General features: G+C 38.5%; 1 protein-coding gene across 3 annotated transcripts in view; it reads right to left on the reverse strand.

The window, feature by feature from the left end:
* Positions 1-12,530, reverse strand: part of ATXN7 (ataxin 7) — an 88,138-nt gene that overhangs the window by 43,734 nt on the left and 31,874 nt on the right. Inside the window, exon 1 of one of the 3 annotated variants that reach the window (XM_071550324.1) lies at positions 2,304-2,517. The exons of the other annotated variants lie outside the window; for them this stretch is intronic. The gene's annotated coding sequence lies outside the window, so the exon portion shown is untranslated. Of the gene's footprint in view, positions 1-2,303; positions 2,518-12,530 lie in introns of those variants that run through there. 3 annotated transcript variants of the gene reach the window in all.

Consider the following 12,530-nt stretch of genomic DNA (forward strand, 5'->3'; position numbering starts at 1 on the left):
TTAAGCTCATGGTGCCCTAAACTACTAAATTTACACTCACAGCAGATACAACCCTTTATTATTTTTAAAATTCCTCAAATACAGAATTTATTTTTCTTTTTAGTGGAGTCTGATCTAAATACACCTTAGAATAAATGCACCAACTTTTATGAATTCACTAGTTTTTCCATTAAGACATCAGGGAACTGTTCCAGAAGGACTATAGAAGGAAATTGTAAATAGATCCCATTATTTTGGAATGTTGCCAAAATCTGGATTGTTTGGAATATTTACTTCATGAAGCAAGTAAGTTCAAATAATGTCCACCAACAGCTATCTGGAATATATTTGCTCTGTACTTTAGCTGTATTTTCTCTTCTGATTGGAAGAGAACCAACCTTGATCATACTAAGGTAAAAATATGCAAGTACACCTTATAACTTAACTGACAGATCTCATTCTCTACAGGCATGCTTTTATCAGAACTTTTATTTAAGAAAACACAACTCTTCACTAACATCTGAAAAATTCTTGAAAATGGGAGAAAGACCCCACAGCTGTAGTAACTTAAAAGTAGTTGATATCTTGAAGGAAAAGAAATTTTGTGACAACTCCCATAATTTGCTTGTAATGTGTGTCCCAGGTACTGTCAAATCCTGATAAAGTAACAAAAATACTTCTATTGTTTTACCTTTTTTGGCTGTGGAGAACAAGAATGTCATTTACTATCTGAAAGCAGACAAAACCTCCCAAATTACATTTTTTAACTGCTTGTGATCTGGGGGAGATGCAAGAGGATGAGAAGGAAGGCAAACAAACAGCACTGGGGACCACATGAAACAGGTTGTGCCAAACCCAGGCAGATTCCAGACATAAAGTTCAGCTCTGCTATCACAAAACTAATGACTTATAATTGGCCCAAAAAGCTAAAATTCTGTCAAGAAATCCACCCAGTGGGCAAGTCCTGCTGACTTTAGTTGTCAATACGAAGTGATCTTCAGGCAAAGGAGCACCTGCAAACTGAGGCAGTAGAAACAGCACTGCAAGGTGTCTTAACTAACCTGGTTATCTTAAGTAAAGCTCTCATCTATTCTGAGTCACACAGGCCCTTATTTTAACTGATATGAATGTTTTATTAAAAAAATACATGATCCAAGCTAGCATCTCAAAACTTACCTTTCATACACAGATATTTCACTTCCTGCAACTAAAATATTATTTTCTAAACAACATTTTTCCCAACTATTTTCCAGAAACACTCAAGTGCTTATCATTCATGAACACATGTGTTTTTGTGTACTTATCAATGTGAAGTGACATTAAACTACTGGCAAATTTTTTACTGTATACTATGTAAGATGATAAGAAAAGAAGAATATTCCTAAATAGATATTGAGAAAGAAAATAACTAAACCATGCAGTATTCAGAGAGCTATGGTTTACACAAATTTTAAACCAAAATAAGAAATTCTAGCAAAATGTGCATACTTGAGGGTTTTCGGCAAAATTTCGAGGAATAAACACTTGGGTATTAATAGAGCACAAGTACTTTATGAACCATATGGGCAGGCATGACAAATTTGTGCCTGCAAAGAATATATGCACAATCAAACAAAGCAAACATAAACCAATCAAATTTACACACAGAAACACTGTTTTAAAGAATCTGTCATGTAATTTTGCTCATGTTGCCTCAGATGCAAAAGAGCCTTTTAATACAAAATAAAACAAAACAAATGGACATTCCCATACCTGAGCTGTTTCATTCAGGGCAGCATTGCTGAATTATTTTCTGCAAGGTTACCTATTTCTTAAAACCCTTGCCAACTCCATTCTGTACATTAAGTACCTTACATTTTTTGCATGTACAGCTTTGGAAGCCCAGGAGACATTTGAAAGGCACAGTTCTCCTTGGGTTCTGGACTTTGTTTCACCATGCAGCTGCTGATTGATCAGGTAAAGGAACAGCTGAAGACTTGATTAAATGTTTTTACTGCATTTTCCACTTTGGTAAATACAGGAATTACCCAGCATTTTATTGAAGTCCTAAGAATACTCAAACCTCAAAGTTTTGGCTCAGAGAAATGACTTTCACTCCAAGACTGAAAACCTCCACAATCTGGTTTAACGAGCGCAGGAGCTGCATTAGGAGATGTGATCCCTGTCATAAATCTCACCTAGTGTTAGAACACTAAATCTCTAAAAGTGGAGTCCTCTCTCAGTTCTCCTTTCAAAACTCACAACGCTTTGTTATTTCCAAAGCTACAGCTCTGTAGATTTTACTTTGCAGAATCTCACCAGTGAAAGGGTAAAGGATGACCTACCTCTGTCCTGTGGGTTCAGTCGTGCTGCGCTCCCAAAACCCCATCCCCTGCACCACGCCCTGGATTTCACCTCCAGCACAAAGGTTTGCCACGTGCTGCAGGCAGTAACACTCCTCTGTGCATCCCCAAGCAGCAATCCTTGTGCAAGGCTGTGAGAACAGCAATTCTCCTGAAGCCTTTCCTCCCTCTCTCTGTGAGGATGCAGAATCAAACACTGACAGTCTCCTGTTCTCTAAAATTTAACAGTTGTGGGAAATGTCTGTGTCATACCCAAGGATAAAAACTGAGCAGCAGAAAGGAAAGAGAAGTGTGTCATGCACATGTGCACCTGCAGCCCAGCGTGCAGCTGGGAGTTCTAATTTTAGGCTCCCAAGATTTGAATGTTCCTGTAATTATATATAAAACATATTAAAGCAGACGTCCAAGTATTTAGTGAAATTTTTCGTATATGAATTCATCTACACACAATTAATTTTTTTTAAACTAAAGCCAAACAAATGTCAAATTGTTCAACCTATTAAACAGGTTTTCTAAGTTTATTATACAGGATAATACATAATTTCAGTGAGCAAGCTTACAGAAGATTGTCGATAGAAAGACTGATGAGCAAATTTCTCAATGAAACACAAGTAGCATATTTTAATCTGCTGAAAAGCTTTTTAAGTCTCCCCCCACACATCGTATCCTGTTACACGAAGTTTTCATCAGCAATTTGAATGAAGTCAGTCATCTGCAAAACTATTCCATTTACTGTCTAGTTTTCAGCCCTAAAGATATTTAAATTTCTCCATCCAATTTATATAAGATTATGCAAATGCTGAACATACAATTTGTCATGTAAGAAATCTTCATTCAAAGTCATGCATTATTTTTAGGTGACATGATCTCATCATGTCACTGCTGTATTCTGGGAAAGCCAACAAATTATTATTTATGTTTCTACGTAAAAAAAAAAAAATCCAATCCTAAAATACCTTAAGGAATCCTCAAAGCCAAGTTGAGTTTTGTAACTATGACACAGAAATTAAACTGAATTCAAGGAATGAAAAAGCTTAAATCTGCACAGTAACATTAAAATCTGGACCAAGTTAATATGAAAGTGTACACAGAAACACTTCAGTTATTACACAGAAAACCAGGGTCTACTTTGAGGTGGGGGGAAAAGTTCTAGATAAGCCACTAGTTAAACACAGCCCCAATTAAAATTAAATAAATCATCCATAGAATAGCCTAAAATGTATCTTAAGTCATATAGCCCAAAGCATGTTACAATTACGAATTGTTTTAACATCAACAGGCTTGGCACTTTTCTCCTCTTTCACAAGCAGCACTCCATGTACTCTGCAGTACTTTTGGAGTAGGAAAAAGGAAGTTTGTTTTATTTAAACCTAAACTCACAGTTTACATAAAACAGCTCATTGCAGCAGAGGCATTTTGATACATCGTGAGTGCAAGGGGTGAGTCTGTTCCAGGCTGCTCAACCTCTCCGATCTCCTATCCAGGAATGCTTTGGAAGGGAAAAAGGATTGGCATGTGTGGTTTCTGCCACCCTCCCTGGGTAACTGTCCATACCCAGCCACAGGACGGGGTGCTGGCTGCAACTTGGTGCCTGGTCACAGGGAGCAGAGCAGGAACTGCCACTCACACACAGATTTACATGGTTTTTTCACTAATGGTAACTGGAGGAACACAATGTACCCATGAGTGCATCTTCTGTGGTACGAGAACACAACAAAATTTAGTAATAATAAAATACATCATGTTCCCTGCTACCTTGGACATGCACAGTGCTCATCTTTCAGGCTCTCCCCTCCTCCTCCCTGCTGACTGCAGCCCCAGCTCCTGAGTGACAGCAGCACGTTCTCTAATTGTGCAAAGACAACACACCTCAGCACAAAGAATGCTCCAGCCACATTTCACATCCTGCACCTGATACCTGAGGGAGCAAATCAGCATACTCAAAAAAGAAAAAAAAAAGGAAAATAAAACAGAGGACCTGTCAACTGAATTGTGTATCAATATTTTCTTTTATTATGCAACTCAACTACCCAAAACCACCCCACCCCTGCCACTCCCATTCTCCATGCACTGGAACATCCACCTCAAAAATAAAACTGTTTCAATCATGCCTAATATGTCTATAATGAAACTGATGCCTGTTGATTTTCACATACCAACTCACACTTCTGCATCCCTCTCAATTTGGCAGGCACTATTAGTTTTCCCATTAAAACTTATTTCCTTTGCTTTACAGATTTACCAGAAGTTGATTTGATACAATAAAAAAAATTAATACAAGTTGCACAGCAACAGGCATAAAAATGCACCATAGCAAAAAAAAAGTACTGTGATATTTAGTAAGATTAAAAGATAAAGTGGAAAGTAAAACAATGTTTTTGTTGTTACAGTGCAGTAAAAGAGCTAGCCCGCTTCTTACATCTTTGAACACACATGTGTCTGACCTTGGCTATTGCACACATTTAGACAAAGAAATATTACTATTTCAATTATCTAGCTGAGGAACTAGCAAAACTTAAGCCTTTATGTCTCAATTGATATATTCCAGCACACACAGAGCTAAAAACATCAGGGATTTCCTTCTAGGAAGGGATACACCTGTTCAGATGGGTTAGGTTTCAAACCAGTGCTAGTTGTCCTCTGACACACAGTTATGGTAAGAAAATAGGAAAGCACTGAAGAAAATCAGACTACCTATTCACAGTATAAGGTCAGTAATTTCACTGCTGGCTGTTTGTAATACAACACAAACCCAGTTCAGCCTAAAAACTCTTTATGGAAGTTAATTTTGTATTGTTATGGAATTTTGAATTATTCTAAAGAAGAAATTTCGTTTTTGCCTTTGCACGTCACTTCCCCTTTAGAATAAGCCCATCACTATCCTTATTCCAAGATGAATTTCTTCACTGTTAGGAGTGATTCACCTTTTTTTAGGAGCCCGCCTTCACAAAATCTTCCAAAATTCCATCTTCAAACATTACATATGGAATACACAGTAAGTACACAGAATACAAAAAAGACTTTGAAAACACTGGGTGGACAAACTGGAACAGGTATTGTTCTTCTGTACCTGGCATTAATTCTCCACTACTGAAATCACCCATTTTACTCTTGAACAGAAACAGGTTAGGAAGGACTGCAACATTTAATATTTTAAAATTAAGATCTATTAGAAAAATGAAGGATCACTTAGGTCATATTATAGATGCAGAAGCTCTGAAAGGACGCACATGTTTTAAAGTAGCTTTTCTGCTCTTTCTTGGTCTGGGCCTCTTTAACATTGTGATGGACACAGACAGTAACATCTTCAGCAAAACATAACAAAAGGAAAACAGAAGAATTTGCTCAGACTACTTAATGGTTCTGAATAGGTTTGTTTGGTCTAATTCACATTTTTGACAGATACTTCTAAGACTAATTCCCTCCCCTGGTCACTCAGCAGATAACAGCACTCACACCTAAGAAGAAAAGAAGGTACTGGATGTGTATGAATGGACCTAAACACACAGTGGGAGGTGAAAAAAGAACATTTCTCCCTTTTGTAGGCCAGCTAGGGAGCAAAATGCTCTTGGGGAAAAGTACTGAAATGGGCACCAGCTTTAAATTTTAGACACCTTGTGTCAAAAAAGGACATAAAAACAATAAATGTGATCATATAAACAGCAAGACAAAGTCCTGCTTCTGCAGATACAAGATTAGACAGCACAACTGTGCAATGAGACACAGGCAAGTGGTGTCCTGCACCCAGGAGAAGCCCACAGACCTCAAGGGGTGGTTCTGATGCACCGTGTTACAAGATGAGGTCTGTTTGCAAAGGAGATGTCAGAAAAAGACATATGGAGTCAGTTTTAAGGAACAGCCACAGGAAAGAACAGAGAATTGGTATTTGAAAAAAGGCATGGAAAAGGACACTTCAGAGCACTGCCCCTGGATGCTTCAGGATGACAACACTAAGATTATATAGATAACAGAAAATTGAAAGGTAAACAGGATCCTTTGATATTGTAACATATTTGTAGAATTTACCATCCCCCAATACACTGAAAACAAATAACACATTCACCTTCCTCAAGCAGACAAAAGATAACTACTGCAAACACATCTAGGACAACAAACCCACGGTTTATAACAGAAGCAGATCCTTTGCCAGACACAGCAGTTGCACACACATGAGTATGAGGGACCTCGGCTGGGATCTTTGGCTCAAACCTGCTCAGAGACTATGGCAATCTCTACTGGTGCCTATCCAGGGTAGGCAGGAAGCCAAAGCCACTGCTGCCAAACTTGTTGAGCCAGTCTGCCCAGTGCTGGCCCACAATGCACCGCTTTGTGTTTGGAAATTGCTCAAAAGCTTTTGCTTCCAGCAACAGTGTGGAGCACTTGGGGAAAGATGCCAAAGGAGTCCAAGAAAGGGTATGGCCAGGCCACCCTAACAGTAGGGACACCCCAACTGCTCCTGTCAGTCAGTGACATCACCCTGAATCACTGATGACGAATGACACCAGGCTTCCTGTGAGACCTCAGTCACAACAGCACTCACGTGAGTGCAGGAAAACTCTTGGCATGATTAAATTATAAATAAAACTGCTGATACTGCACCTCACCATCATATGTCTTCACATTCTACAGTGAAGAGCTCCATCTATTCTGGCTGTGATTTTGCCCTTTCCTGGGACAGGAACCTTTTTTCACATTGTTGTGGTTATCCACAGCAATCCTGTATGGCGTCAACAGGAGGACAGAGAATTGCAGTGTTGCACAGAGAACCCCTTTTGCATCCCAAGCAGTTGTAAACAAGCCTCAGATGAGACACAGTGACAGCACACTGAAGATTTTACTCTTATGCTCTACCTACTCTGCAGATAAAAATAGTATTCTTATCTCCAAGGCTATCAAGCTAACGCTTCAGATCATTAAATTCAGGCCACAAAAACAACAGAAGAGACTCGCAGGTTTTATTCCAGCAACTGACACACTGGTTTGTGACCCTGCACTTCAGGGCACAAGCTGATAGTCAGGCAGAACCAAAAGGAAATGTCCCTACAAAGGGCTGATGCCTTTTTGGACTTCTCCAAACACCCCATGGAAGTAGCAGTGTTGGAACAGGCAGGCACAGCAAACCAAGGCAGCTGCCTGTTAAAGTCGGTTCTAGAGAAGAAATCAGACAAGGGGACTCTGCCCAGCCTACATACAAAACATAATCAAATTATACCAGGTACAGTTCAGACACTGATTATTTCCCCCAGAGTCCCATAACACAACTGGTAGTAGAAGTCTTCCTTCAATCACTGAGCTACAAAAGCCCCCCAGAATTTAGGACAAAAATTTGCAATCTATTATATAAGCATAATTACACTGACTTTGGTGGGCAACAGATATATTGAATTTGGCTCAAAACTTCTCTATAAATGACAAACTACAGTGTGGAACAGAAGCTCCTTAACAAGTAGGATTTCTAGACAGTTGATTTGGGTGACACAACTTTCACAGAAATGAAAAACAAAATTGCTTTTGGGAATTCATCTTAAAGTACTTTTATAAAGTAAATGCTGACTATCAGGAAATTAACTTAGGCCTTTCCTCTCAGATACTTTAGTACCAGCAAGAGCAGGATGATTTGCCATCTCCCTTAGCAGAGCAGAACAGACTCATTCGAACACAGATTCCATGTTTTAAAAAACAAATTATCTGAACATCCTAAATCCCCAAATAATATTCCTCACAAACCAAAGTCCAGTAAAGTCTTCTAATTGTCAGGAGCAAGTTAAACTCCTTTAATATATTTGTAGAGTCATTCTAACTGAACAGGAACAAACCAGACGATTTTCATATTTACTGGGAAGAGTGGGAAAATTCACAGAAAGATTTATTGTTTTGAAAATAATTTGCTTTCCAAATAATTTTACATGGCTGTCTCAATAATCCAACACCTACACTGTCTGACTATTAGGAACACTTTGTGTTCCTTTAACAGATCCATCAAAAATACACCCAGTTATCCCAAATCTTTGCAGCATTTGAGGCCTCTGGATATTCTACATGACTATGCATTTGTTCTCAAGGGACAAAAAGGATATTTGGTATGGCACACATTTATTTATACTGTATAAATGATGCCTCTTTCTCCTTTTGGCATCATGTGCAATAGCCCTCCAATAAGAGATAAAGATAAATGATGCTGTAACTCTTCTTCAGCAGAGTAGCTCAAATTCAGAAGGTATTTTCTCTAGTTTACAGATTTACTGGGAAGCATCTCAGTAATGTTAGAGAAACATTTGATTTCTGTTACCTGGCTTCCTGATATAACTAATTATTAAAAATAAATTAAAAAATAAAAAGGAAACAAAAAACCCACTAATGCATTAAATAACATAAATTAGGTCTTACTTGCTGTTAATTTTTCACAACACACCACTTAAAACTGATCCTAATTTACATCACAGTTATTCACTGATACAACCTCTTTAACACTCTTAAAGATAACCAAGATATAAGACCTACTATGCTATACAATAGATACAATAGATAGACGTGTAAAAATTAATCAGATTCATTCTGAAAAATTCGAGGATTATCAGACCAAATATGTGATGAAAAATTCAGGATCTTCTTTAAGTAGCCATCACCTTGTCTTGGAAACAACTTTACAGTTAGAATACAACTGTTATTTCACAAGTGTTTCCCTCAGCAGAGATAGAGGAGCTGCTTAATCCAGTACTACTAGGATGAAAAAAAAATTGTAGAGCCACACCCTAGGTGTAAACTGATACAGATTTTCTTCTGTATTTTCTCCTGAAACAATAGCCAGAGGGTGTAATTCAGGCTATATACACCTAGACAAAGCCATGGCTATAATATCTAGGGACTGACAATTAAATGTTTGCATAGTGAAGCACTTCTGTGCTGTCTGTCTGATCGTGAGGTTGTACAGAACGTGGCTGTCTCCTCTCTCACCGAGTCCCATAAGCTGGTCCTGCATCCTCCCTCCAGTCACAAGTAAAGGCCATGCTGACTTCAGTGGCTCATGATAACACCTCACATTCCCAGGTAACAATAAAACCAGCAGAACTCCAATTTCCCTACTGACAACCATTTATGCAGTCAATGAAAACAACTCTAGACAAAAAATTAAGTTTCTGGAGGGTAAACCACAACCCAATTTGCTGTTCATGGAAAACAAACATCCAACTTACTGTGTAGTCACAATGTGATTTGATTTTCAAAATTAATTCATTAAAGCTTCTACACTTCATTTTAATGCAAGCTGCTATAGGGATTCCAGGTGTGAAAGCATCAAACCAACTTTCTTGTACATAAAACCATGAGAGTTCTGGATTTCAGAACCAAAGCACACAACATGAGCTTACAATCACAAAACAGTCCCTCTTGGATTTTAACCCTTTGGCTCCTTTGTACGTGTTGTTTCAGTGCCAGTTGAAAAAGCTGCATTTTCTGTTGCACCACAGACAGTCAATGAAAGATTCAAGTCCTGCTTAGCAACAGAAGAGCAGATCAAGAACACTGCCTAAGTTTTCTGCTTGTTATAATCCCCCCAGAAGAAAAGGGAGGCATAACCATCACCCCTTTCACCTTGTATTATCAATGAAGATTGCCTATGGGCTATGCCAAAGCGACTGGAAGGCGAAATCAGGATGGGGGTGAGCTGTCAAATAAACAATCTTCCTCATGGGAAAACAGGTTACCACAAACCAGCTTATTCCACAAGGGCTGATGAGCAGCATTTACACACAAGTAACTGAGCACTGGAGTATTTCTAACCTACCTGAGCCAGTAACTCAGAGCATTTCCCATCACAGTGACCATTTCCAAAGGCAGCAATCGCGACTCCAGGCAATGTGGGAGCAGCTGTGTGTGCAGTTTACTTTGATGAAGTCACATCCTGTCATTCCTCACAATATCTGGGGTTACCACGAGTGTCTGACTTGCCATGAGAATCAGTTCTAGAGCCACAGCACCACCAGTGCTGGCTCACAGCTGCACAAGCAGGGACAGCTTTTGACTGTGGAAAGGCTTCTAGCAATGGGAACACAGATGACAATAAATTCATTGCTTTCCATGACAACTGCTTTTACAGTCATGCTATTCTGCTCCATTATACTTTGAATTGCCTTTGTCAGATTTTAACACTTGCTGCTAAAAAAGCTTGAAGTGCAATACAAAGCTCTATTCACCTCTGTGTTGTCACCTACTCTGTAAGAATGTCTAGGAAATAATGTTGAGTATCATGCATATGGTGGAACTTCCACAGCAGTTCTGATTTCATTCATTACACAGGAAAAGAAACAATTTTTAAGCAACTTAGAGATTACTTAGACTAGTTAATTACAAGACAATATTATAATGGTTTGGGAAAGATGCAATCTTTTCTGTCTTGTAAGCAATAACAGATCGTACCTATCCCCAGCCGACCTTTGGCAGTTACAGTCATAGGCTGGGCACAGCCAGGAGAGGTGTAAGAACTGGACACATTTGCTTTTATAGATCCACTGCAATGGAAGAAATAGCTTTTAAAATAGTTACCTTAGAGAGAGTAATCTGCATCCTCTTAACCCAATTTATTTAAAACTACCCTTCACTAGGCCTTTTTGTCTTTCCTGCTCTACTTAGATGATAATGTCACAAACTCATGTGGAAGTTGTATTTCAACATATTTATTGCATTGTTCTTATTTTACTGAGCATTTGCTATTAAGTATAGCATAGAAACTATACAAAAAGCAATCTTTAACCAAGTGTTATCAAGGTATCACCTCTTCTAAACAGGGATAACCCAGCTAATCATCCATACCACTTAAGAAGCATTAGGTAACAGAGAATTCCTGACTGTTACATATGTGCATAGACAACTATTTCTGACGGTTCTTATTAAAAGAAAATATCCTGCCTGCTCACATATTATGGACAGATCAAGACAGTTTTGTGGCTGCAGTTCCAATGAAAGTCCCCATGGCCTTGTAATATCAGACTAATACTATGGTAATATCTAAAACCTGCAAAGTATCTTTAAAGCATATGAGATGACACAGTTCTAACTTGCAGTCTAACATCACAATATTCTATTTATAACATCTGACTCATCTCACCAGAAATAATTAAATATTGTAAACAGAATTTGGATTTAAGGAGAAAAAATAACAAGAAGAAAATGAGAGCCAGTCACTGCAGAGAATTTCAAAAGTAGCATCCTTTCAAATTGCATGTTTTTCAAACAATCTCATAAAACCTCTGCAATTTTCTTAAACAGTTCAAGGCAATTTTAAAGTCTCCTTGTAATTGTTTTATGATAACCAGTCCACAAATCCTTGAAACACGTTGTGTAAATAGTCAATTAAAATGCAATGAAATGAAGAAGAGATTTATCTGATTACAGGCTGTGAAGAGCTATGCAGCATGTCAAAAAAGAAGCATGGCACTTTGTCCTGCTACCTTAAAATATTTATTTCAATCTATTAAAAATTCTCAGTGTATTTGCAGGCAGTCAAGGACTATAGAGCCCTCTAAGTATCTCTGACATGATTTAACACAACAAAAATCGACTCAATTGAGCACCTCCCAAGGCTGAATAAAAACAAATTTAAATTTGAAATAAGATGCTGTCTCCTACTTGTATTTACAACTTAATATTGAAACAGAAGTTTCACCAATGCTTTAATTATTTATTGAACCTGCTACTGGGAAAATTCTAGACCTTGGGTCTATGTGATAAAGATGCTTCTAGTGAGCCCTTCTGGCCCAGTCCTGGATTTCACTGCCCAGCAAGGGCCCAAGAACACCAAGGCCTCATTGCATAGTTCTTACTACCATCACAGCTCTGGTAACTTCCATTAATAGCAATTAATATAATCAAATCTCAAAGCTTCTGCTGAATGCCCTAGAGGTTCATGGAGTAATTTTTTTTATTACCCCCAGGACATATGAACTGTCAAGTCAAAGACCAGAAGTTCTGCTGTTTTCAGGTGACATGATGCTGAACAGAACTTGCTCCCAGATGCTCTCCTGACTGATTGTACAGTCTCAAAGTCTTCCAGAGTGTCTCCTGAAGGTGCCTACCAAAAACTGACAACCCCCATTCCCACAGAAAATTCAACACCTGCTTTAAGACAGTATAGTCTAAAAACTAAGACTGGTACCACGCTACATGACCCCACAGCCAGCACCAATTCTGACCTGCAAAACCAGAGACCATCTC

Source organism: Pithys albifrons, chromosome 3, assembly GCF_047495875.1.
Source record: "Pithys albifrons albifrons isolate INPA30051 chromosome 3, PitAlb_v1, whole genome shotgun sequence".
Classification (NCBI taxonomy): Eukaryota; Metazoa; Chordata; class Aves; order Passeriformes; family Thamnophilidae; genus Pithys; species Pithys albifrons.